Raw genomic sequence first — 24,236 nt, forward strand, 5'->3', positions numbered from 1 at the left:
CCAAGACCGTATCTAGGGGGGAGGGGTCCCCCCCGGAATGTTTGTCGGACTCGTAAAAACATAACAAAAATTAATATAAACAAATTTTTGATACGTTTTTGAAGGTTCCCTCCCCCCTACCCAAAAAAAAATCCTGGATAAGGCACTGGCTCCACCACCTCAAATATTTTGGGTACCAGAGGACTAGGTTATATTCTTTTTGCACAACTTTTCGTAATGCTTCAATAAAAAGAAATAATCCTATAAAAACTACAATTTAATTTGAAATTATCAGATAAAAATATTTTAACACAGTAATAAATTAATTTTACAATTTTCGAAATGAATATTAAAATAAAATAAAATGTTACACTATAGAAGGTAATTAACATGGTAGAAACAACTTTGACAGGAATTTTAAATAAGGCGAATAAGCAGCAAATTTGTTTTTGTACACACATTTAGAATACAAATGAACTAATTATAGCTATTAAGCGTATTACAAGATAAAACTTACGCAGGAAGAATTTTACATTTGAAAAATCCAAAGTTTCGTAGTAAAGAAACCATACAAAAAACAAGAATTTATGTGAAGTGAAGATTCTTCTGAAAAGAGTGGACAATGTCTAAATGAATACTTGGCTATACCTCCAGTAGCCTTCTTCAGCAAAATATAGATAAGAAAAGGAAAAACTAATAAAAAATTATAGCTGACGATAAAAAAGAATACTAATAAATAGAAATAAAGACAAACGAAAAAGACGAACAAACTATAAATACAAATGAACTAGAAGACAAACTATAAACAAAATCTAGCTGTGCAGATTATTATAATCTCTAAATACATACTTTCACTATGCCGCCAAACGGGGCCAAATCTAGGGAGAAGGTACACGTTTTGACCCCCCTTTCCCCAAAAAAATTAATATTTTTTATCAAGTTCGTAAAAAGGTGACAAAAAATGTTTTTTTCAAATGTATAATTCTTCCTGCGTAAGTGTTTATTTGATGCATTTTTAAAATTGTTTTTAACCCCCCCCCCCCTCCCTTTTGAACAAAAGTAACCTTTCACCTGAACAAAAATGATGTATACAGCCTTGCCATCAATATCCGTCTTCAGCAAAATGTAATTAAAAAAAAACTAAACAAATAAAAATTCTATCGCATGTTACAAACAAGAACCTAGATACTCGTATAAATAAAGACAAACTTAAAAATCTGAATTAACAAAGACTTAGCTTCATCACCACACTAAAGTATTGATGTTTTTTGCCCTTCGGTCACTTTTGATGACTCTTAAAAAGGTAAGTAGGTTGGTAAACCTACAAATTACAGCAGTCTGCCACCATCGCCGGTTTCTTTTCCTACACCAAATTTACCTAGGCGAGGATACCTTTTATTCCTACTTCTGCCGCCCTGGGCATTGAAAAAACATCAAGTACTCAGAATTTTAGGTGGAGGCTTACCTGGTCTACTCGGAACTTCCAATAGTGCATAATAGAAATCTATAAACAAAGTAAAATATAAGGCAGCGTCATTCAGCCTGGGAGGGGGGCTGGCGCTCCTCCTTCCCCCTTTATGGGTATCCTTACACTAAAGTTCAGCAAAGACTGGCAAAATATGGTACTGGTTCCTTTTTTATTGAAAAGAAACTAACGGTTAAAATAAACCCTAAATCAGATGAAAAGAAAATCGTAAACGAATCGTATTCTATTTATCTTGTATTTTATTGGATATTTTAGCGTTTTATTGGGTAATAAAATAAGCGATCCTGCGTCTGTAAAAGAGCTACAAAAAATATTGAGACTGAAAATTTCCAAACAAACCTTCCCATTTTAGGTTGAAGTTTGTTTAGTTTGAAGACAGATTACTGTTATAGTACAATGAATGCAACGGATTTGAATCTTACAGGAAGCTTGTAGTAAGACATACCTTTTTTTGCAAAATGTTTCAACTTTGAAAAAGCCAATGGGCAACTTTTTTGGGTACTTATGTATTATACTGCCAACACTTAAGAAGTGAAATTAGGTTAATCCTAATAACAAATACCAAAACATGGTGAAAATATAATACTTTAGAAACAAATTTGGGCTATATATTTGCACATTTGGGGTGTGTGTATGTGGAGGGGGTCACCTTACCCCCCCCCCCCCACTGATAATGTGCAAATATATAGCCCAAATTATGTAATTCCAATGTATTCTGTCACCCGCCACTTGTTTTCCACTGAGTAAGCAGGGTTGCCACCCTAGCCTGGAAAAATTTACTAAATCTGAGAGGAAAAATTTACTAAATCGCATCTGTTTTTACTAAATGCTAAAAAAAAAATTTGCGCGTGCGGCGGTAGCCGCATGCGCACCATCAGACATCGATATTTTACTATAGGAGGATAATCAATAGGATTTCCACAATCTTTTTTCCTTTTTTCTTCTTTTTTTTCTCTTTTCCTCTTTTCTTTCGTTTTCATAGTATGATTGAAAATTCCGGAAACCTGTAAGTTCAAAAATCCTTGTTTTTTATTATTATTTGAATTTACTACTGGATAGGCTTCATATTCCAGATGTGGTGTATCCAAGACGTCAAACAATAGTCTTGAATCTTAGATTCTGGAAATCCTGCTGGTGAAGCCCGGCTTTAAATCTATCAATGGTCTTCAGGTCAAAAAATTCAGATATATTGAAAAATTAAAAAACAATCAACGAAGAAAAACAGCTACAGTTCATATTCACGATTCAATTCAGGCGATGGAGTGCTTAGAATCTGAGGTGCGTTTGAAAGTGATGGCTTTTGAAATTTGTCCCCCACTTTCAAAAATCCTTTTTTATTATTATTATTTGGATGTACTACTGGATAGGCTTCATATTCCTGATGCGGTGTGTCCAAGACGTCAAACAATAGTCTTGAATCTTAGATTCTGGAAATCCTGCTGGTGAAGCCCGGCTTTAAATCTATCAATGGTCTTCAGGTCAAAAAATTCAGATATATTGAAAAATTAAAAAACAATCAACGAAGAAAAACAGCTACAGTTCATATTCACGAAGCAATTCAGGCGATGGAGTGCTTAGAATCTGAGATGCGTTTGAAAGTGACGGCTTTTGAAATTTGTCCCCCACTTTCAAAAATCCTTTTTTATTATTATTATTTGGATGTACTACTGGATAGGCTTCATATTCCTGATGCGGTGTATCCAAGACGTCAAACAATAGTCTTGAATATTAGATTCTGGAAATCCTGCTGGTGAAGCCCGGCTTTAAATCTATCAATGGTCTTCAGGTCAAAAAATTCAGATATATTGAAAAATTAAAAAACAATCAACGAAGAAAAACAGCTACAGTTCATATTCACGAAGCAATTCAGGCGAGTGAGTGCTTAGAATCTGAGGTGCGTTTGAAAGTGACGGCTTTTGAAATTTGTCCCCCACTTTCAAAAATCCTTTTTTATTATTATTATTTGGATGTACTACTGGATAGGCTTCATATTCCTGATGTGGTGTATCCAAGACGTCAAACAATAGTCTTGAATCTTAGATTCTGGAAATCCTGCTGGTGAAGCCCGGCTTTAAATCTATCAATGGTCTTCAGGTCATAAAATTCAGATATATTGAAAAATTAAAAAACAATCAACGAAGAAAAACAGCTACAATTCATATTCACGAAGCATTTCAGGCGATGGAGTGCTTAGAATCTGAGGTGCGTTTGAAAGTGACGGCTTTTGAAATTTTTCCCCCACTTTCAAAAATCCTTTTTTATTAGTATTATTTGGATGTACTACTGGATAGGCTTCATATTCCTGATGTGGTGTATCCAAGACGTCAAACAATAGTCTTGAATCTTAGATTCTGGAAATCCTGCTGGTGAAGCCCGGCTTTAAATCTATCAATGGTCTTCAGGTCAAAAAATTCAGATATATTGAAAAATTAAAAAACAATCAACGAAGAAAAACAGCTACAGTTCATATTCACGATTCAATTCAGGCGATGGAGTGCTTAGAATCTGAGGTGCGTTTGAAAGTGACGGCTTTTGAAATTTGTCCCCCACTTTCAAAAATCCTTTTTTATTATTATTATTTGGATGTACTACTGGATAGGCTTCATATTCCTGATGCGGTGTATCCAAGACGTTAAACAATAGTCTTGAATCTTAGATTCTGGAAATCCTGCTGGTGAAGCCCGGCTTTAAATCTATCAATGGTCTTCAGGTCAAAAAATTCAGATATATTGAAAAATTAAAAAACAATCAACGAAGAAAAACAGCTACAGTTCATATTCACGATTCAATTCAGGCGATGGAGTGCTTAGAATCTGAGGTGCGTTTGAAAGTGACGGCTTTTGAAATTTGTCCCCCACTTTCAAAAATCCTTTTTATTATTATTATTTGGATGTACTACTGGATAGGCTTCATATTCCTGATGCGGTGTATCCAAGACGTCAAACAATAGTCTTGAATCTTAGATTCTGGAAATCCTGCTGGTGAAGCCCGGCTTTAAATCTATCAATGGTCTTCAGGCCAAAAAATTCAGATATATTGAAAAATTAAAAAACAATCAACGAAGAAAAACAGCTACAGTTCATATTCACGAAGCAATTCAGGCGATGGAGTGCTTAGAATCTGAGATGCGTTTGAAAGTGACGGCTTTTGAAATTTGTCCCCCAGTTTCAAAAATCCTTTTTTATTATTATTATTTGGATGCACGACTGGATAGGCTTCATATTCCAGATGCGGTGTATCCAAGAAGTCAAACAATAGTCCGGAATCTTAGATTCTTGAAATCCTGCTCGTAAAGCCTGACTTTAAATTTATCAATGGTTTTCAAGCCAAAAAATTCAGATATATTGAAAAATTAAAAAACAATTAACGAAGAAAAACAGCTACAGTTCATATTCACGAAGCAATTCAGGCGATGGAGTGCTTAGAATCTGAGGTGCGTTTGAAAGTGACGGCTTTTGAAATTTGTCCCCCACTTTCAAAAATCCTTTTTATTATTATTATTTGGATGTACTACTGGATAGGCTTCATATTCCAGATGCGGTGTATCCAAGACGCCAAACAATAGTCTTGAATCTTAGATTCTGGAAATCCTGCTGGTGAAACCCGGCTTTAAATTTATCAATGGTCTTCAGGTCATAAAATTCAGATATATTGAAAAATTAAAAACAATCAACGAAGAAAAACAGCTACAATTCATATTCATGAAGCAATTCAGGCGATGGAGCGCTTAGAATCTGAGGTGTGTTTGAAAGTGACGGCTTTTGAAATTTTTCCCCCACTTTCCGTTTTTAGGTTTGAAATCTAAACCCTTCAATTTTGTATTTTTAAGAGGAAATTTGCCACTTTTAAAACACTAATTGGGCTGGTTTTTAAATAGGGGATAAGCTGCTTACCAAGATTTCTAGCAAATTTTAAAGCAATTAATTTATGATTTTTTTTAAACTGATTTTTTCTGAATTCTCTCTCGTTCGTTCTCAAGGGAATCAAAAACCAATACAATCTATGTCAGTTCAAAACGGAAATGACGTAATCGGCTACCGGTTTAGTTGTAAAAATATGTAAATTAAAAAATGCACCTCAAATTGGACTAGGGCTGCCAAGAAAAAGAAAACTTATACAACATACAATAATTAGTTTAATAAAATAACATTGTGTCATTAGTCTTCAAGTCAGGCAAATCATACAAATTGAAAAGTAAGAAGTAAAATATGTAGTCACAATTTAAAAAAGTCACACTTAAAAGGCTTTAATCGTTCTCGGCTTCATCCGAATCTAGAGTATCCACTAGTGTCGAACTCTGACTGAAGGGATCTACTTGTTTCCACTTCTTGATGGCCCGAGTCAAATCGCTGGGGATCACCCAGTCATGTACTCCGCTTGACGACCTGCGAACAAGTTGCTGCGTTTTCATCAGGGACGAAACACTCGAGACAAGGCCGTATCCAGGGGGGGGGGGTTACCCAGTTTAAACCCCCCCCCCCCCGAAATTTTTGACCGACTCGAAAATAAGTCGAAAATTAGTAAAACCTAGGTAAAAATCAGTAAAATTAGTCGAAAACTGAGTCAAAAATTAGTAAACCCCCCCCCTAAAAAAGTCAAAAATTAGTAAAACCCCCCTGAACAAAAATCCTGGATACGGCCCTGACTCGAGACATTTAGCCTATTCCGGTTTTTAGTTTTGATGACCGACAAAATCAAGAACTGTTTCTCTGTTCACTTGAATGGGGCAAGCTGCAGAGAGTCAGAAAAAACTTGGCAAGAGCAGATCCAGGATTTTTGTTCGGGGGGGGGGTACTAATTTTCGACTCGGTTTTCGAGTAATTTGACTAATTTTTACTAAGGTTTTACTGATTTTCGACTAATTTTTGACTCAGTCAAAAATTTCGGGGGGAGGGGGTTCAAACCGGGTAACCCCCCCCCCCCCCTGGATACAGCCTTGGAATTTGGGCAAGTATGGAAAAAGTTCGTTTCCAGCAGCGCCTTTAAAAAGGGACAAGGCTAACTAACAAACGTAGCAGCTGTTATGAGAGTCTGGGAAAATTTTCTGAAAACAAATTAAGCCAGCATACCAGTCCTGATTTTAAATAGTTTTCTTTCAATGCGAGTATCAAGAAGAAGCCGAGAGAAAAGTAGAGATGTTTAAGCGCTAGGGTTGACGCAAAATCGCAAAAATGAGAGCAATAGTAGCCATAATATCTAACGTAATCGAAATCAGATTTAAATATGAATGGAATCTAATTTTTTCCCCTGAATTCATAGAAAATAACAAAAGTTTTGTTTACTACAAATCATGACTTGTTACTAAATTTCGGAAAATTTACTAGATCCTCTAAATTTACTAGATTTTTTTCTTACTAGATCTAGTAAAATCCTACTGACGGTAGCAACCCTGAGCATAAACAGGGTTGCCACCAGACCAAAAAATTTCGTAACGTCCAACTCTTTAAAAAGGTAACTTTTTCGTAACTTTTGATAGGAAAGTCTCTTTTCAAGGCAGGGTGCCTTAATTTCGCTATCAAGAGTGGTACTTAAAGGGGAGGAGAGGACATTTGTTGCCTTTCTAATTTGAAAAATATATTTTTACGTTATCTCATTAAAAACCTTCCCTCCAACTTTTAAAAGGTGCCTAAAAAGTATACAATAATAGCAATTCATGCTTCTTGACTTTCAGAAAATTCCTCTTCATTCAACTGCAAGTGCTGCTTTCAGTTTACCTGCACAACAGAGAGACCCCCCCCCTGATGCATGTATAAAACCCCAGCTACTATTTTGCTTATCTTGTTGTTGTTGTTTTTAATTGTCATTATTGGCGTTTTAAACCAAAATTTGATGAGTAATACGTACAAAATAAAAGGAAAATCTATAAACACAGAACACTTTAGAGTTTGAGGAAAAGAAGAAAGCCAGCTAGATTTTTTTTTATTGTTAAAATTAAATAAAAATAATATTACTAAATGCAGCTTCGAAAAAAGACCCAAAAAATTATTTATATAGCTCACTTCCTGTCTCACATTTTAGATTTGCTCGGTTTCAGTCTCATCTCCTCTAGCTTCAAATTTGCATCGGTCGAACGTGAAGATTTAAGCAATTCCGAGTGACAGAGTTTTTGTTTTGTTTTTATTTTATCGAACAAAAAATATTTTAATCGCTGTCTTCAGTTCCTATACGAAACAACAGTTATTTTGCATAATGCGAAAAACGAAACGATTTTTGCCCGAATATACTGATAAAAGTGGGAAGTAACTGAACATTCGAAAGTGGTTGAAAAATAGTTCACAAATTAAAAAAAAATTGTGTGACAAAGAAACAAAAGGAAGATGGAACAAAAAGATCAGTGAGTTAATAAAAATGAACTGGAAATGATTTAATTAAGAAAATTAAGGGGATAATAAAAAACCTATAATTTAATAAATAAATGCCGAGAAATTTACGTTTTCAGGGGGTTGTGGCCCCAGTCCAGCTTGCATGGTCCCTATGAATCAGTTTTTAAGTAAACTGTAAGCCTATCCTATACAGATACAAGACTCTTATCTTCTTCATAAAAATGGGCATTAGTCTAGTTGTCGTTTTCTAAAGCCAAATATTTAGTGATTGTCCTTTTCTGAAGAAAACATGCTGAACACACAAGCAGTACCATTAAATTATTCATTTTGTACTATTTCCAGATATCATGGTCTCTTTTCTGAAAATACAACCACCCCCCCTGATGGTCCGGGATATAGCCCTAGGAATATATTTAAAAAAATCGACCAAAAAATTCTTACTTTACAATATGAAAGAACACGAAAGAATGTAACAAGAAAAAATGTCATTACAAGATTCGCCACAACGATGAAATGTATTTATACAGTTATATATGGGACCGCAGATGGGGAGGGGGGTATAACGTCAAAAAAGTTTCCATGATAATTTGGAAAAAAATTTAGCATAAAATCGAAAATTCCGGCTCAACTAACCCCCCCCCCTCCTCAGTGCTTAGATATAGCAAAAGAATGGCTCATTTTTACAGTGTCATATCTTTTGTCAATACCAGTTGGTCACAATCCTATATAAAAAGAGCAACTTTTGTATATAAGCTGATATTATGTCAAGCCAATCAGAAGAGGGGGAGTGATGTTGTTACAGAAAGAATAATACATGTATCATCGGTACTAGTCAATTAGCTGATACACACGCAAGATAACTAGCAAGATAGCTAAAGGAAACTAGTCAAACGGGTATCAGTCAGTAGAGAATTGGATTGCAAAGCGTTGTTTTGTCATTGCGTTCAAAATATTTAAACTATGGTTTTTTGGGGTTTAGGGGGGAAAAGTACCTAGATTAGGTTACGTTCCGGTTACGTATTTAATATATACTATTCTTTAGCCCCCCCCCAACCCCCTACTGGTAAAATGCATATATCAAATTTGTTTAGGAACTATGTTATGGTTATAATTTTTTTTTTTACTTCATTATAATTAACTAATTTAACTCGACACTTATCATGATGGATTATTACTAACTGTTCAAGAACTAAGATTAAATTTAACCTGATTACCTTTAAAGTAGATGAGGTTACTGACTGACTGTTGTCACTAAACAAATGATAATCGTATGCTCATGAGAGAGAATGCGTCTTAGCTTACTATGCGAGTAAGCGAAGTGGGTATTTTCTAATCCTAATAACTGAGTGATTGTTTGAAAAGATTAAATAACCGCGATGTGAAAAAATGTTGATACTCATGTCAATGTAATTAAAATAACAGCTGATTTTTTCACTTAGGAAAAAATAAATTACTCAAAAAATGTGAAACTTCCTCATTAATCAAAAGCGTAACATAATTGTAACATAAATTCAAAAACGTTACAAAAATGTAACGTTTATAGGACCGTAACGTAAAACGTACCGTTTTATTTAAAACGTACCAAAAATGGTACGAACGTAACCTTGGTGGCAACCCTGAGCGTAAACTAATTATTTCTTAATACAGACAGATAAAACCGGACTGTTATCGGGTTTTATACAGCGTAAACTTGAGTGTTAACGGTATATTACATAAGTATCATTTTTGCTATTGACTGGTTAGATTTCTCTGGTTTTGCTTACTTATTTTGCTACAATTGTATTTTTACTATTCATATTAAAAATTGCAAGAAATTTTTCTCTATGCTCTCTTTTTTAATTCTATTTTGATAAATTGCTTGCTCAACAGGAAGGTAATTAAAGAGAAAAAGAGTAATTCATTTTTGGGTGAGGGAATACTTTGAGGGAGCTAACACGAAAAAAAAATGGAAAGTGCAGGTAAATTATACGAATCACAAAAGCAATTATAAGAAAAAATCTTAAGCTATTGAAGTCTTGAGGTTTCAATAGGAGATTTTGGGCTCCTTTCGTGCTCATACTACTCAAACTACTACTAACAACTCGCAGCACCAAATCACATGAGGCCAACACAGCTACGCACGCTCCTCCTCCATCCCAATCTGTTCAAAGGGTCCCTCCTTACACCCTCCCAGGAAGTTTCCATTTCCCTTAAATTTTTCCTTATGGCACCTCCCACCCCAACCGAGGACGAGCTGCTTTTCGTTAAACAGTTGGCCAAAAAGGACAATCTACGGCAATCTGTCATCTTTCATCCGCATAACGTGTTCTACCCATCTAAACCTTTCTCTCATTATAGTTCTAGAAAGCGGGATTGAACCACACTTTTCGTACAGCCTACTGTTTGAAATACAGTCAGTCAGTCGGGTACCTAAATAATCGTGCTCACGCCTGGCTCTAACGGAGGGATAAGAGAGATACCCCAACAGGTTGGACAAAAGCTCTTCCTGTGCGCATAAAAGGGTATAATAATTCTAAAGGGTAAAGGGTACTTTTAAAGGGTATATAATTCTAATTCCCATTTTAATCAGCTAATTAAAGTGTCAATGCATAACAGACGAATTTTCCTCATATTCTCGGGGCACATAATGTTCTTGGAACAGACACATATGTATGAGGGCATTTGGGCCAGAATCTCTTTAGACATATTTTATCAAATACCCCTGCAATTGATTAAACAATTTTAAAACTGTTTTCCCTTCTACCCCCCCCCCTGAACAATCTGGAGTTGGTAAAGAGTTCGTTTCTAACTAACTTTAAGTAAGGAGCAACTCGGCCCAATAGTAACTGAAACTTTGAAAAACGGAATTTGATAACAATAGATACATCAACAGAATTATTTTTTTTTTTTATGCTGATTTAAAATATATAAAATGTATAAAGATTGAAGTTACCCATCATAAGCTACGAGCACGAGAAAATTTGCCTAATTTTCGAAAAGGGGAGAATAATGCGGTGTGACTTCGTCTCCAACACCCAGCTACTGTCACTTACCAACAAGATGCCCAACTCACCTCAGCTCGCTGCACAAACTCTTCGGTGGTTCGGCCACCTATCTCGCATGCCAGCAGAATTGCCAGCATGGGAGGCCTCGTTCTAAATGGAAGGACAGCCTTGCTCACTTCCTGTCATTGATCGGTAGCATCTCAGACGAATCTATCATGCTAGCTCAGGACCGTCCGAACTGGAGGCGACGAGTGGGTTTCTCTCTCTACGCTGGACCACCAGCAGGAGCAATAAGTAAGTCAAGTCAAGGGAAAACACCCCCCCCCTACCCAAATGAGAGCCAAGGAATGTGAATGAAAATCGCACCATTAGATTCAGCGTATCAGAGAACCCTACTGAAGAGTTGTCAAGATCTCATCTGCAAAAATTTGGAATGTTTTATTTTTTGCCATCAGAAACATTACGAATGCTTGTTTATTTGTTTTTTCCCCATGGGTGATATTTCTTTTTTGTTTTTCCCAGAGACTGTTTTTTCCAAGGATGAATTTTAGTGGGAGGGGGATTTTCCGTGGAGGAGGGAGACAGGTTTCCCCGCATTATTTGAAGAAAGATCAGAAATAAATAAAAACAATTCAACTGAAAGTAAGGAGCAACGTTAAAACTTAAAAACGAAGAGTAATTATTCCATAAATAAGAGGGGTTGTCCCTAAAGCACCAACAAAGTTTAGTGTGAAGAGCGAGGGATTGAAAAGGGAGAAGTCCCCTCCGTACTAATTAAATATCCCAAAAACACTCAAGTTCCTGATCTATTTGATGTGACTAAAACCAGTTCGCCTGTCTGCATCCGGTTATAATTAGCTTAGTCTCAGTGAGAAAAACTGCGATGCAGGTATATTTTAATTAAATGTTTAATTTACAGAGGAGATTAGGTTAGGTTAAGTATTTAATATAATGCGGTCTGGACGGCCTGCTTTCCATAATTCTTTTCTGTAGTTTCCATAGTTTTGTTACTAAAGTAGTATATATTCATCATATTTTGGTATATTTCATTAGGATTAACCTAACTTTAATTCTCAGGTGTTTTCAGGTTATTTAACAAATACCGTCCCCTCATATTAGGAATATTTTCTGTCGGTTTTCAGCTTTAATGTTGCTCCTTACTTTTAGTTGAAAAAAAAACTTTATTTTCATATTCAATTATATACAGAAACGCGTCCATGATAACTATGGCAATATTTCGAATTTTGATTTTAAGAATGCAGAGTTGGAGACCGTTGGAGTATGTTTTCGATTAATATCAAAATTGCATTGGTTTTTGGCAATGTTTCCTTGATATTGAACAACATTTTAAAGGTATGCTTCCATTTAAGAACATATTTATTACAGCATAGAATCAATAGTTCATTTTCTTTCTCTTTTTTATCTTCTTTTTCTGCTAAATGTGTTTTATTTTTTCCCTTGCGAGCTATCCCTTTTAATTTCTGCCTTCTGGGACATTGCGACAATTATATTCAATTGAGAATGTCCCCGTGAAATTTTTCCGAAGAGAGTTCTACCAGGAGTTTTGTGTTATTGGATTGAAAGGGAGTATGGTACTTACGTATTATACTAAACCCACTCGAGAAGTTTGCTCTCTTAGATGTGAGAAAACCCGGCTTTACCTGTCTGTATTCAAAGACATATAGCTTAGGCTCAGTGGAAAAACTACAATGTGGATATATTGTAATTATATATTGTACTTTCCCATTATATGGGCCTCTCTAAAATGTAAAGTTTGGTTAATGCTAAAGAAATAAAATAAAATAGTATAATAGTTTAGAAACAAATTTGGGCTATATATTTGCACATTAGGGGGGGGGGGGTAAAGCATAGCATATATTAAATACGTAACCTAACCTAGGTACCCCCCCCCTCGAAACCCCCCAAAACCACAGGTGAATATCGTATACGCAATGCAAACCACGCTCTCATTGCCTAGTCTACAGCGGTTAACATGTCAAAAGCGGTTTTTATCATTGTCTTCTCTACAGCTGTTAACACTAGAGGCTCATATAATGGGAAAGTACCTTATATATTTAATATATAGATTTGGTATTTTGGCTAGGTTAGATTATGCTATGTATTTAATATAATGCGTTCTGGGCGGCCTGCTTTCCGTAATTGTTTGTCGTAGTTTCCATAATTTTTTTTCTAAAGAATGACATTTTCATCATATTTTGGTGTAGGCCCTATTCATTACGACTGACCTGATTTCGCGAGTGTGTTTGGTATAATACGTAAGTACAGGGATTACTTTTCATTGTCCTCTTTCAGTATATTTTTATACATCTTCTTGTTTTTGAGGGGGCCATTACCCTCCCGGTCTCTCGGGGACACCCAAGGTTTCAATATTTTATTTGTCAAGTTCGGTGCTCTTCAATCATTATTTGCTGTATTGTATACTAACTTTTGGCTTTAATCCACTGGATTAAATACAAACATTTGCTGGAACAACAATTACGATTTGTAAGTCGACCATAAATGGGTAAAAGGAGGTTGTATATATCCCGCCCTTGTGACCCTGCCTGGGATATAAGTGTATAATCACAAGATATAAAAAATGAATTTGAAATCCCGAGATCGACGGTGGTCTCAATCAATCACGATCAAGTACATCAGAAAGAAAATAATAAAGCTATATCATAGTAGCTTGTGCCTGAGCCCAACTACAAAAAAAATTCCGCTCAACGGCAGAGTGGTAGACTTGACGTGTCTTTTCGTCATTTATCATTTCAATGTTTTGGCGCGTGATGTGCTTCATTCAGAAAAATCAAACATGAATACCCCAAGGCCCATTCATTAAGATGCATGCTGCAAATCTCAGATCGTCTCTCATCTCCCGTAAGCATCTTTCCATACAATTGCCAGTGCTCCTTTGACTTTACAAACGTGTGGAATATAAAGTTTATAACCCATCCCGAATTGTTTGGAATTTAAGGTGATACTAGGCATGCCAATCGTAGGTAAGGTCCTGGCTAGGGTCATACTCATGACCCCGCAAAAGTAAAAATAAACAGCATAAATTTCCTAGACATTAACGGGTTCTCATCATGGGCGTAGGCAGCATATTGTCTAGGAGGGGGCAGTCGATAGTGTGATGGAGGGCCTTTTATCAACTGCTTTTCCAACCATCTGCTTTTTCAGCCATATCTAATGTAAATTTGAAGGTCTAGGGGGGCAGCTGCCTCCCCCTGCCCCCTCCCTACGCCCATGGTTCTCATCTTTTTTTGTTTCAGAAATACTGATGTGGCAGGTGCATGCGTAAAGGGGGCACTTTTAAGTCAGTAGTCTCCGCTTCAAATTTTGAGATGTTTCCTATAATTGCTTATACTTCTCATATAATACGGAGGTTGCTTCTATTGTTCTTAAAGCGTGCCCTCTCGGAGTTGCTTATGTGCGAGTAAGGAGGCCATAGATTTAACTCCATAGAAAACAAAAATACCAAAACTAACCTGCGGTGTAAGCCACAGGAGATGGCTGCCAAACTCTCCTGCCCTCCCCCCATCCCCACTGGCTCAAATACATTTGTGTCAATGTATCCTTCTTAAATTGGCTATGACATCTAGTGACTGAACCTATGACGTTTCTAAATGAGTAGATTACATGCACGTCTGTGCACCGGGGGATAAGGAAAGCGACCTCTGGTAGAATTCTAGATGAAGAGCTTTTCACTATCTTGGTAATTAGTTGGTTTAGGAGAACTAAATTACCGGGAATAAATACAGTGCCCAAAATTATTCCCTGGTTAGGGGTTTTCAAGTGTTTATTTCTATTCCTTCCCCTTTTCTAGGCCTTAGGAGATTGCATAGAAGATATAATTGCATAGAAGATTGCAGTTATATATCTGTTTTAAATTTTGAAAAAAAAATCTTTAACTCTTTCCTTAGGATTAGAATTCAGTATATAAGTGAAAATTATTCGACAAGAGGAGGTCTACTTCAAATTGGAAAACGGTTAATGCTTCATTTTACTCATGAAAAGTAAAACAATTTTATTATTATTAAAAACAATATTATTTTTAGAAAATTACACTAATGGTGCATTATATTAACCCAGATACACATTTTTTTTTAAGGAATTATGCCGCCTGATTTTCCCCAGGGACTCCTTCTGCCATATGGGAGCCCCCCTACCAAGTGAAATTTGAATATTTTGGCCATATAATTGATTATTAGTTTTTGGGACTTTTTCCTCGTCAAAAAGTTCTGTTGCCTTACCTCCCCGTTATTTATATTATTTGGCCAGTTCTAGTTCAAACGTTTCAGGATAATGTCTGGCAATCATAGGCTATATTTTCTCCCCGTCATAGTTCAAAATTGGATTCTAATTAGATTTATGTGGGTTACCTCAATGGCGTCAATTCATAGAAATTACGTGGGGAGGGGGGAATGTGTGTTTCCTGAAACCGAGGGGGAGCAAAAATTGTGTTTTCTAAAAAAAATAATTATTTACTTTGTTAGCTGATGTGTTTTTTTAACAAAAATAACAATAGTAAAAAATGTAGCTACAATTTGGAGATCAAATTATTCCCTTTTTACTTTTATGAAAATTTGGGCTGTAATATATGCTGTAATACGATAATAAAGCCTTTCATATGATCAAATATCTAGTTTTTATTTTATCAAGAGCTGATAGATGATTTAGGACCCACAAATATGATGAATGTGGACGGGATATCAAATTATTCCCTTTTTACTTTTATGAAAATTTGGGCTATAATATATGTTGTAATACGATAATAGAACCTTTCATTTGATCAAACATCCAGTTTTATTTTATCAAGAGCTGATAGATGACTTAGTGGGGTGCTACCATTTCGACTAACCGTCACAAGGACTAAACGTCAAAACATCTAAAATTAAAATCCATCAGAACCACTAACCATAGGTAAAGCATAGCATATATTAAATATGTAACCTAGCCTAGGTACCTTTTCTCCCCTAAACCCCAAAAACTAAAGTTATAAATTTTAGGTGTTATGACGGTTAGTGGTTCTGACGGATTTGTTTTTCGTTGTTATGACGGATTTTGTCGATGTCCTGACTGGTTAGATGTTATGACGCCTTCCCTGACTTAGGACCCACAAATATGATGAATGTGAACGTCAGCGTAACTGTTTTACTGTTACTGTAAGTCGCGCCTAGAACTAGGATCAGATTTTGCGAGTCCATTACTTTCGGTTTCTTCAACGCCTGAAAAAAAAAATTGGGATAGAAAAATGAATTAATTGAATATTGGATGTATTAAGGAATAGAATTTAGTCAGCTTTTTGATAAAGGCTTTTTTATTTAATTTTTAATTAATTGGTGCTAGTTTTTGGCATTGATGGACAAATGATGATGTTGAATTATGTATTACTGATGGATGAAGGGGATACAGGGTGGAGGGGTGTGTCTCTGCAATCAGACAGTGAGTAGGTTTCTTATTTATTTTTTGTGTGGCAGTTAATTACAACTGATGTTATTCAATTTCTGCGGTGCCAATTAACAGGTAAATGAGCCCTTTGAATTTTTTAAAATGTAGATTTGGACTGAATTTTTTAAAATACTAATTGGTCTTGAACAAGATGGGTAAATTTGGAATTTACATATTATGCATATCCTACTTAAAGTCAACAAAAAAGTAGATTCCTTAGATGTGGGTTTAAACCCAAAATCGTTTCTGGGACCTAATTTTGGATGTAGGGCCATCCCTGAAGATTTTTCTGACTAATTAATTGACTTAATTGACTATTTAATTATTTGACTTTATTAATTGACTTTATTATTAATTGACTTTATTGACTGGATTTAATTGACTATTGCAATTAAAATTTTGATTATTGCATGTGAAATTGTTTTTTAATTAATATTAATTAAAAAAACTTTTTCCAGAAGATAAGTTTTTCAAAGAAAGGTAAAGAACTCCATTAAACAAAAAATGAGTAAGAATAAAATCAAATAATCTACCAAGCGTGAAACTACCACAAATCAGCATCGATAAATAAATGAAACCCAAAACGAGCAGAAATTACACTAAATAACCAATTCACACTCAAAACGAGCAGAAATTAACATATGTAGGACTCAAAACCCCTATGCCTTCCCAAAGCCAGAACATAATTTGCACTTTACTGAAAAAATATAAATGTTTCTACTTTTATAACTTTAATAAATCAAATAATATTAACATTTTGATTACTAAATATCAGTATATATATATTAAACTGACAATGCACATCCAATTGTATTTTTTTCAGTATAGTGCAAATACATAATTTTCAAAACTTTCAACTATATTGAACAAAATGTCGGGTCTGGAAGGGGTGTTAGTTGCCTTTCAATCACTTTCGACTATTAAAAAGGGCACAAGCCACTCCAATTTCCAATCAAATGAGCCCTTTTCGAAGTTTCTACGACAACCCCTTCGATACGAAGTGCCCTAGTAGGGAAACCAAAAAAAAAAAAAACCATTGTGCCAACATCGTTCTTTACTTAGGCAGCGCAATCGCGCTGCCTATGATTTTAGTTAATTGGTGCTAGTTCCTGATGATAAATTGCGTGCTATGGGTGGTTGAAGGTGGTGGAGGAGGAGGGATGTATTTTGGCCAACAGACAATAAGTAGTTTTCTTATTTATTGTTTATTTAACTTTACTTATGAATAATTTGATTCATTCCATGTTTTACCAGTTAACTGCCAAATGAACCTTCTGTTTTTTTTTTACTTAGTTTTTTATTTATCCTTTTAACAATAACTGATATTGATCATGATGGGTAAATTTGAAATTGACACGTTATGCATACATGGAATCAACAAAAAAGTAAGTTCTCTAGACAAGGGCGGGTCCAGGATTTTTTCTCGGGGGGGGGGTTTACTAATTTTTGAATTTTTCGGGGGGGGGGGGTTACTAATTTTTGACTCAGTTTTCTACTAATTTTACTGATTTTTACCTAGGTTTTACTAATTTTCGACTTATTTTCGACTCGGTCAAAAATTTCGGTGAGGGGGGGGTTCAAACCGGGTACCCCCCCCCCCTGGATACGGCCTCGTCTCTAGATGTAGATTCGATCCCCAAACTCCTCTTTGGGACCTAATTTGGGATAGAGGTCCGTTCCTGAAGATTTTTGTCGGACTATATTATATATTAAATTGGTTGTTGCTTGTAAAATCACGATAATGAATAAAATTTCACTAGTTTTTTGACAAGAGGTCTTTTCTTTGTTTTTTTATTTATTTTGTCATTAATTAGTATGAATTATTGGCACAGATGGATAAATGGTGTTGCGAATTACGTATTATTGATGGTTCACGGGGATGCGGGGGGAGGGATGCGTTTTTGCCATCAGATAGGGAATAGGTTTCTTATTTATTGTTTATTGGACCTAATTATCACGCTATGTATACTTGAAGTAAAAAAAAGAAAAAAAAGAAGTAGATAGATAGATAGATAGATTTATTTTTCATATATCAGTAAAGTAATTACATAACAATCTACAAATATTTACAATTTTTTAGATGTTGACACAATATTTTTCGTCTTGATTTAGATTTCTATTTATTCCTCATCTAGATTACAGTATGTATTCTTCATCTTGATTTAAACTCGCAATTTACTCTTCATCTAGACTACAGTATTTATTCCTAATTTTCTTATTTATTATTCATCTAGACTCAGTATTTATACTAATGCTACTACTTACGACTAACAATTCCTTGCAGCACCAAACCGCACGAGGCCTACACAGCTACACACGCTCCTCCTTTATCCCAATCTATTCAAAGCCTCCCTCTTTACACCCTTCCGGGAAGTTTTCATTTCTCTTAAATTTTTCCTTACTACATCCTCGCAACCCAACCGGGGATGACCTGATTTTTGTTTGACCCTAGATGGTTGGCAGACAAAGACAATCTTTGGCAATCTGTTTCCTTCATCCTCAGAACATCCCTAGCCATTTTAACCTTTCTTTAATTATAGCCCTAGAGAGCGGGATTGAACCACTTTTCGTGCAGCCTACTATTTGAAATACGATCAATCAGTTGAGTACCCAAAACAATCCGTAGGCAATTTCTCTGGAAAATATCTAGCAAATCTTCCTCTGTTTTTCGGAACACACAGGCTTCAGAACCATAATTGACCACTGTCATCATTATACATTCCAATATGCTAATCTGGTTAGGCAGACTTATTTTCCTACTCTTCCAGACTTTTTTCAACTGTGAAAAACATCCTAGACCTTGGCTATTCTACTTTTAATACCTTCGCTACATCCACCGTCTCTACTAATAATACTACCTAGATCAGTGAGGTTGTTAACTTGATCAATCTTCCTATTCCGCAACATCACCTTTTCACCTTCACTTATTCCTAGCCCTAGCGACTTAGTCTTTTTAACATTGATTTTCAAACCTATTCTTGCACCCTGAACAAAGCGCCGTCTATTCAATATATCTACAGTATAAATAATAAGATCCTTGTGTCGGTAGGGTTTTCATCAAAGCAAGTAGCACCACAGGAAACTCCCATACCTGTCAAATCGCTCAAGTGGTACATTCTTTAAGCTGAATTTCAAAACTTTTTATAGCAGGTATGCTAGAACATTTTTTAGTACTACCCTTTCTTGAACTTCCGTTAGAAATTTCTGCTCCATTTCATCGAAATAACAAAATTCACACTTTCTAATGATTTCAGTTTAAGTAAATCTGAATATATATATCTCCGGGGGAAAAAAGGGAGAATTTAAAGTAGGTGTCGACTTTTAGTTTTCTGTCGGCTATTCAGATCCCTTATCCAAGCTGCAAAAGTTAGGGCAAGATCGCTTAATCAATTCTAAATAGTCTGACCACACCAACTAAAAAACTGGTGGCTGACGTTTACCCCCCTCCCCGGTGATTAACCCCCCTCCAGAAAATGCCCCCCGCAGAAAATACTCCCCCTGCGGAAAATACCCCCTGAAAACTCCCTCCCCCGTTGAAAATAAGGATTCCCAAAGTTGAGAATTTTATTCGAGTTTTATTTTCTTAATTTCCGTAGGGGAAGGAGTTTTGGTACTTGTGTATTATGGGCCACTCGCTCAAGTTTACGCTGTGTGAAACTCGAGAACAAACCGGTTTCTTCGTTAGTTTTTTCAGCTTAGCGCAAGACAAAGACAAGTGACAGAATGTATGGGAAATATATAATTTGGGCTATGTATTCACGCATAAGGTAGGGGGAGGGGGTAAAGTATTTCAACAGTTTGCAGTCAGACAACAATTCTTTCTAGGTATATGGCCACTAAAAAATTACAGAAGAATAGCGAGGTATCCGGAAATTATGTTACTTAAAAAAAAATGCCAGTATAAAGTAAATGTAATGTTTCATTTAAGTGTATTTTCCAAGTGTTAAGTGTTTTTTTTTCAGTGACCGTTTTTCCAAGTATTAAGTACCAAGGCCGTATCCAGGGGGGGGGGGGTTACCCGGTTTGAACCCCCCCCCCCCCGAAATTTTTGACCGAGTCGAAAATAGGTCGAAAATTAGTAAAACCTAGGTAAAAATCAGTAAAATTAGTCGAAAACTGAGTCAAAAATTAGTAAACCCCTCCCCCGAAAAAAATCCTGGATCCGCCCTTGTTAAGTACTATTATTAGTTTAATGTAGTGTTTCATTTAAGTATTTAATGATGATCGCTCATCAAAGTTTTTGTTATTTGTGCCTTTTATTAATGTTATTTTACTGTATTCATGGCCGTATATTTGGCTTTAAAATACACTTATCTGTCTATCTGTCTAATATGCAGAATAATTGTACCAAACACAATTTGCATGCAGATCCGCTATACTTTGCCCCCCCCCCCCTAATGTGCAAATCCTTAGCCCAAATTTGTTTCTAAAGTAACGAAGAAACAAACGAAAAAAACAGTGTTGTTCTCCAATTTTACACAACGTAAACTTGAGTAAGTGGCGCATAATACACAAATACCAAAATTCCTTCCCCCTACTGAAATTATAAAAATAAAACTCAAATGAAGTTCTTAAATTTGTAAAGCCTTATTTTCCATGGGAAGGAAAATAAGGCTTATTTTCCCGGGGGTATTTTCCATGGGGGTTATTTTGCGGGGGGGGGGTAAACGCCTAGAACCTAAAAAAGTTTTTAAAGGATGAGATATGGCGGTGCTTTAAGGTACTCAACCACTTTTTTTTAAATAAATAGACTCTTTAATATTAAAAAATATTTAAACATTATTCTTCTTTTTCTTTCTTTTATCCTGTGGTGTTATATATTCTGGATACAACTCCTTTCCTCGTTTCCTCTTCTTTTTCATTTTATAGAAAATAAATTTGTTGCTTTCATGTATTTCACAGAGTTTTCCCACATTTCCTTTCACTATTCTAACTTTTCTAACCTTTAACCACTCATATGAAATCTCAATTAAAAAAAAAAACACCTTCCTACCGCTATCAAATACATTACCTTTGCATTTCATAGCCTGTATAATCTACTATTTTTTTTTTCTCATTTTACCCATTTGCCCTATCCTTTCTGAGGTTTCATTCACTAAGGTTTGTTCATTGGCGTAATTACTTTCAATAGAAATGTTAAACTTGTGCTGATAATTGCTTATCCAAAACAGATTATGATTTCTATAATTTCTGGAATGAAGTTAATTACTTTTTATGTTTATTTACTCATAATCCAAAGTTATTTAGGTGTAGTTCATATAGTCAGTTGTTTAGTCAATTATAGTGAATTCATTGTTCATTTCTGTTGTCAAAGCAAAAAGCTGAATACGAGTATTTCATTTTACGCATCGTGCTGCATGGGTCGTCATTATTCTGCGGCAATTTGTAAAAAGAACAAACAAGAACATATTTTATTGATTTAATGAAAATTTAAATAAGGGAGATTTCATTTTAGATTACCTTGGACTTTTTTGGATGTGCCAAATTATTTCACCTTGTTCTTGTATTTTTGAGTGAAAAAAGTACATATCTTTCTTATTGAAATTCAACAATTTTTAAAACAAGTTTCAATTATTTGCTTTTACGAATCTAATTCAAAACAAAATCAAGGTACATAGAGCGCATAAAATACAGTATGAGACTCTTCAAATCTTAATATCCCAACGGGTCACGGACCCCAATATCCCTACGATCTGCATACTTATCTAAGCTCCAATAAAAGTAAAGAAAGTTCCTTTGAATTCATACCGAGTCTAGGGGACAGAGCCACCCTCAAGGTACTACGTTGCATTTCTAAACCCCACCCCCTGAATATATAAATCAAATAATACAAAAAAAAATCAAGGCACATAGACCGTATGAAACAAAACGTATACGCAACACAGGAGAAACTTCAAATCTTAATATTTCAACGGGCCACGGGTCCCAATGTCCCTACCGTTTGTATACTTACATACCTGAAAATATATTGCAAGTCTTCATAAGCATTTTTCCACGAAGGCTTCAATATGATCTGGATAAAAATGAGGAGTCTTCCCTCTAAAAAAAAACAAAAAAAACATAAACACTTAGTATCAATTGTTGCTCACGATCGCTTGGTGATCATTTTTTTTTTTTTGTTCTAGTAAGTATAGATGTACGCAGGTAAGTAAAGTAAGTAAGTAAGTATGACGGTACTAGACCCTTGAGGTCCAAACCGGCGGTGCTGATCTCCGTTTCGTGGCCCTTCAGCCAAAAAGTGCAATGGGGGTTCGGGGCCAGCCATTCTCTGCTTTCCCACACACTTTCTGCTTACTTTCCCGAGACTTTTCCAGGTACCCATTCAGAGCTGGCGGCTCTGGCTGAGCTTACAGAGTCACGCCACTGAACCCCCTCCCGAACCAAACCAAAAAAACTGGCCATGCTTGGAATTGAACCGAACCCCTCGGAAAAAGGATTCCCTGCCCAGTGCGCCAACCACTTAGCTAGGACGGATGTACGCAGGTCTGACCATTAGAAGGATAAAGCGTTTTTTTAATCAGAAAAAAATACTAGGGCATTTTTCCTTGAGAGGGGAAGGGAGAGGGTTCAAATAAGAAAATTATAGTCTTAGGCCACTATTTGATAGGCTAATCTAATAGGTGGATCCTCATCCCCTAATTATAAAGGTACGCCAGCAGAATATCAGTGAGTCACGTTCTGAATCTGGAACTTAAATAATTTTCGTCTTATTTTTATGGCTGGTGGGTTTTTGTCTCAGAATTTGTCTCAATTTTTATGCACTACATATTGAATGTTTGAAACTTAAAGCTGACTACATTTTAACGATTGAAACAAAAGTAGTTATCACCTTCCTGTCACAGGTCTAACCACATTATAGTCAATTTCTAAAAGGCTTTTGTATTCGTAACAGAACCTGCTTTTTATTGGCATTTTGTTTCAGGATTTTCGTGTCGTCTTCCATTAAAGATTATATCAGGTCTTGCATCTCTGCTTCATAGGAGCGAGACAGAACTGCTTTATGTTATTTCGTTGTTTTTAGTACAAGTCGATGTTGTATAGATTCTGTTGATGTATGATGTATGATGCGTATAGAAACTTTGAAAAAAAAAGTAAAAATTCAAAGAGTATGGGTAACTTGTAAGAGCGGAAACGGGCACAAGCGTCGACCAAAAAAACCTATCAATGCCATCTAGCGTCTGGCGATAAATGGTATTTTCAAGCTTTGAAATCGTTTTTTTTTTATCAGGAACTGAGATCAGGTACTTATTACTACCCTAATTTTACTAATCATACTAATTAAATTATTGCCAATTGTCGCCAAGTGGTAGATGGCGTTGTAAGTATTTTTGTCGACGCTAGGGTCAGTTTACACTCTTATAAGTTACCCTTTCTCTTTGGTAAAAATCAATAACAAACTAGATAATTTATGTTAAGCTATGAATTTTGTGGTCTTATTCTTGTTTCTCATCAAAGGGCGTTGTTAACAAGCTGGCTAGCTAAAGGCCCATTCACATAGTATAAATGTTTTTACTTTTATGGCTTTAATAAATCAAATAATATTAACATTTTGATTACTAAATATTAGTACACGCAGGCTATATTAAACTGACAATGCACATTCATTTGTATTTTTTTCAGTGAAGTGCAAATTATGTTCTGGCCTTGGGCAGGCATAAGGGTTTTGAACCCAACTTTTGTTAATTTCTGATCGTTTTGAGTTTGACCGGTTATTTATTGTAATTTCTGTTCGTTTTGGGTTTTACTTATTTATCGATGCTGATTTGCGGTTGTTTCACTCTTGGTAGATTATTTGATTTTATTTTTGCTCATTTTTTGTTTAATGGAGTTCTTTACTTTTTTTTGAAAAACTTATTTTGGGGAAAAAGTTTTTTTTAATTAATTTCTGTTCGTTTTATATTGTAATAGTCTTTTCAGGGAAAAAGAAAATAATGCTTTAAATCTTTTCGTTTTTTTAAGAATCTATAGTTTTGCGTGCTATTTGTATGCTGGAGAAAACTTTCCAGCAAT

At 35.5% G+C, this 24,236-nt stretch overlaps 1 long non-coding RNA gene across 1 annotated transcript in view; it reads left to right on the forward strand.

The window, feature by feature from the left end:
• Positions 1-1,838: 1,838 nt before the first annotated feature.
• Positions 1,839-24,236, forward strand: part of LOC148951873 (uncharacterized) — a 36,703-nt gene continuing 14,305 nt past the window's right edge. Inside the window, exon 1 of the long non-coding RNA XR_016141777.1 lies at positions 1,839-1,899. This is a non-coding gene — a long non-coding RNA (uncharacterized LOC148951873). The remainder of the gene's footprint in view (positions 1,900-24,236) is intronic.

The sequence above is a fragment of the Artemia sp. Qi Xiang Cuo genome, chromosome 5 (assembly GCF_049724085.1).
Source record: "Artemia sp. Qi Xiang Cuo chromosome 5, ASM4972408v1, whole genome shotgun sequence".
NCBI lineage: Eukaryota > Metazoa > Arthropoda > Branchiopoda > Anostraca > Artemiidae > Artemia > Artemia sp. Qi Xiang Cuo.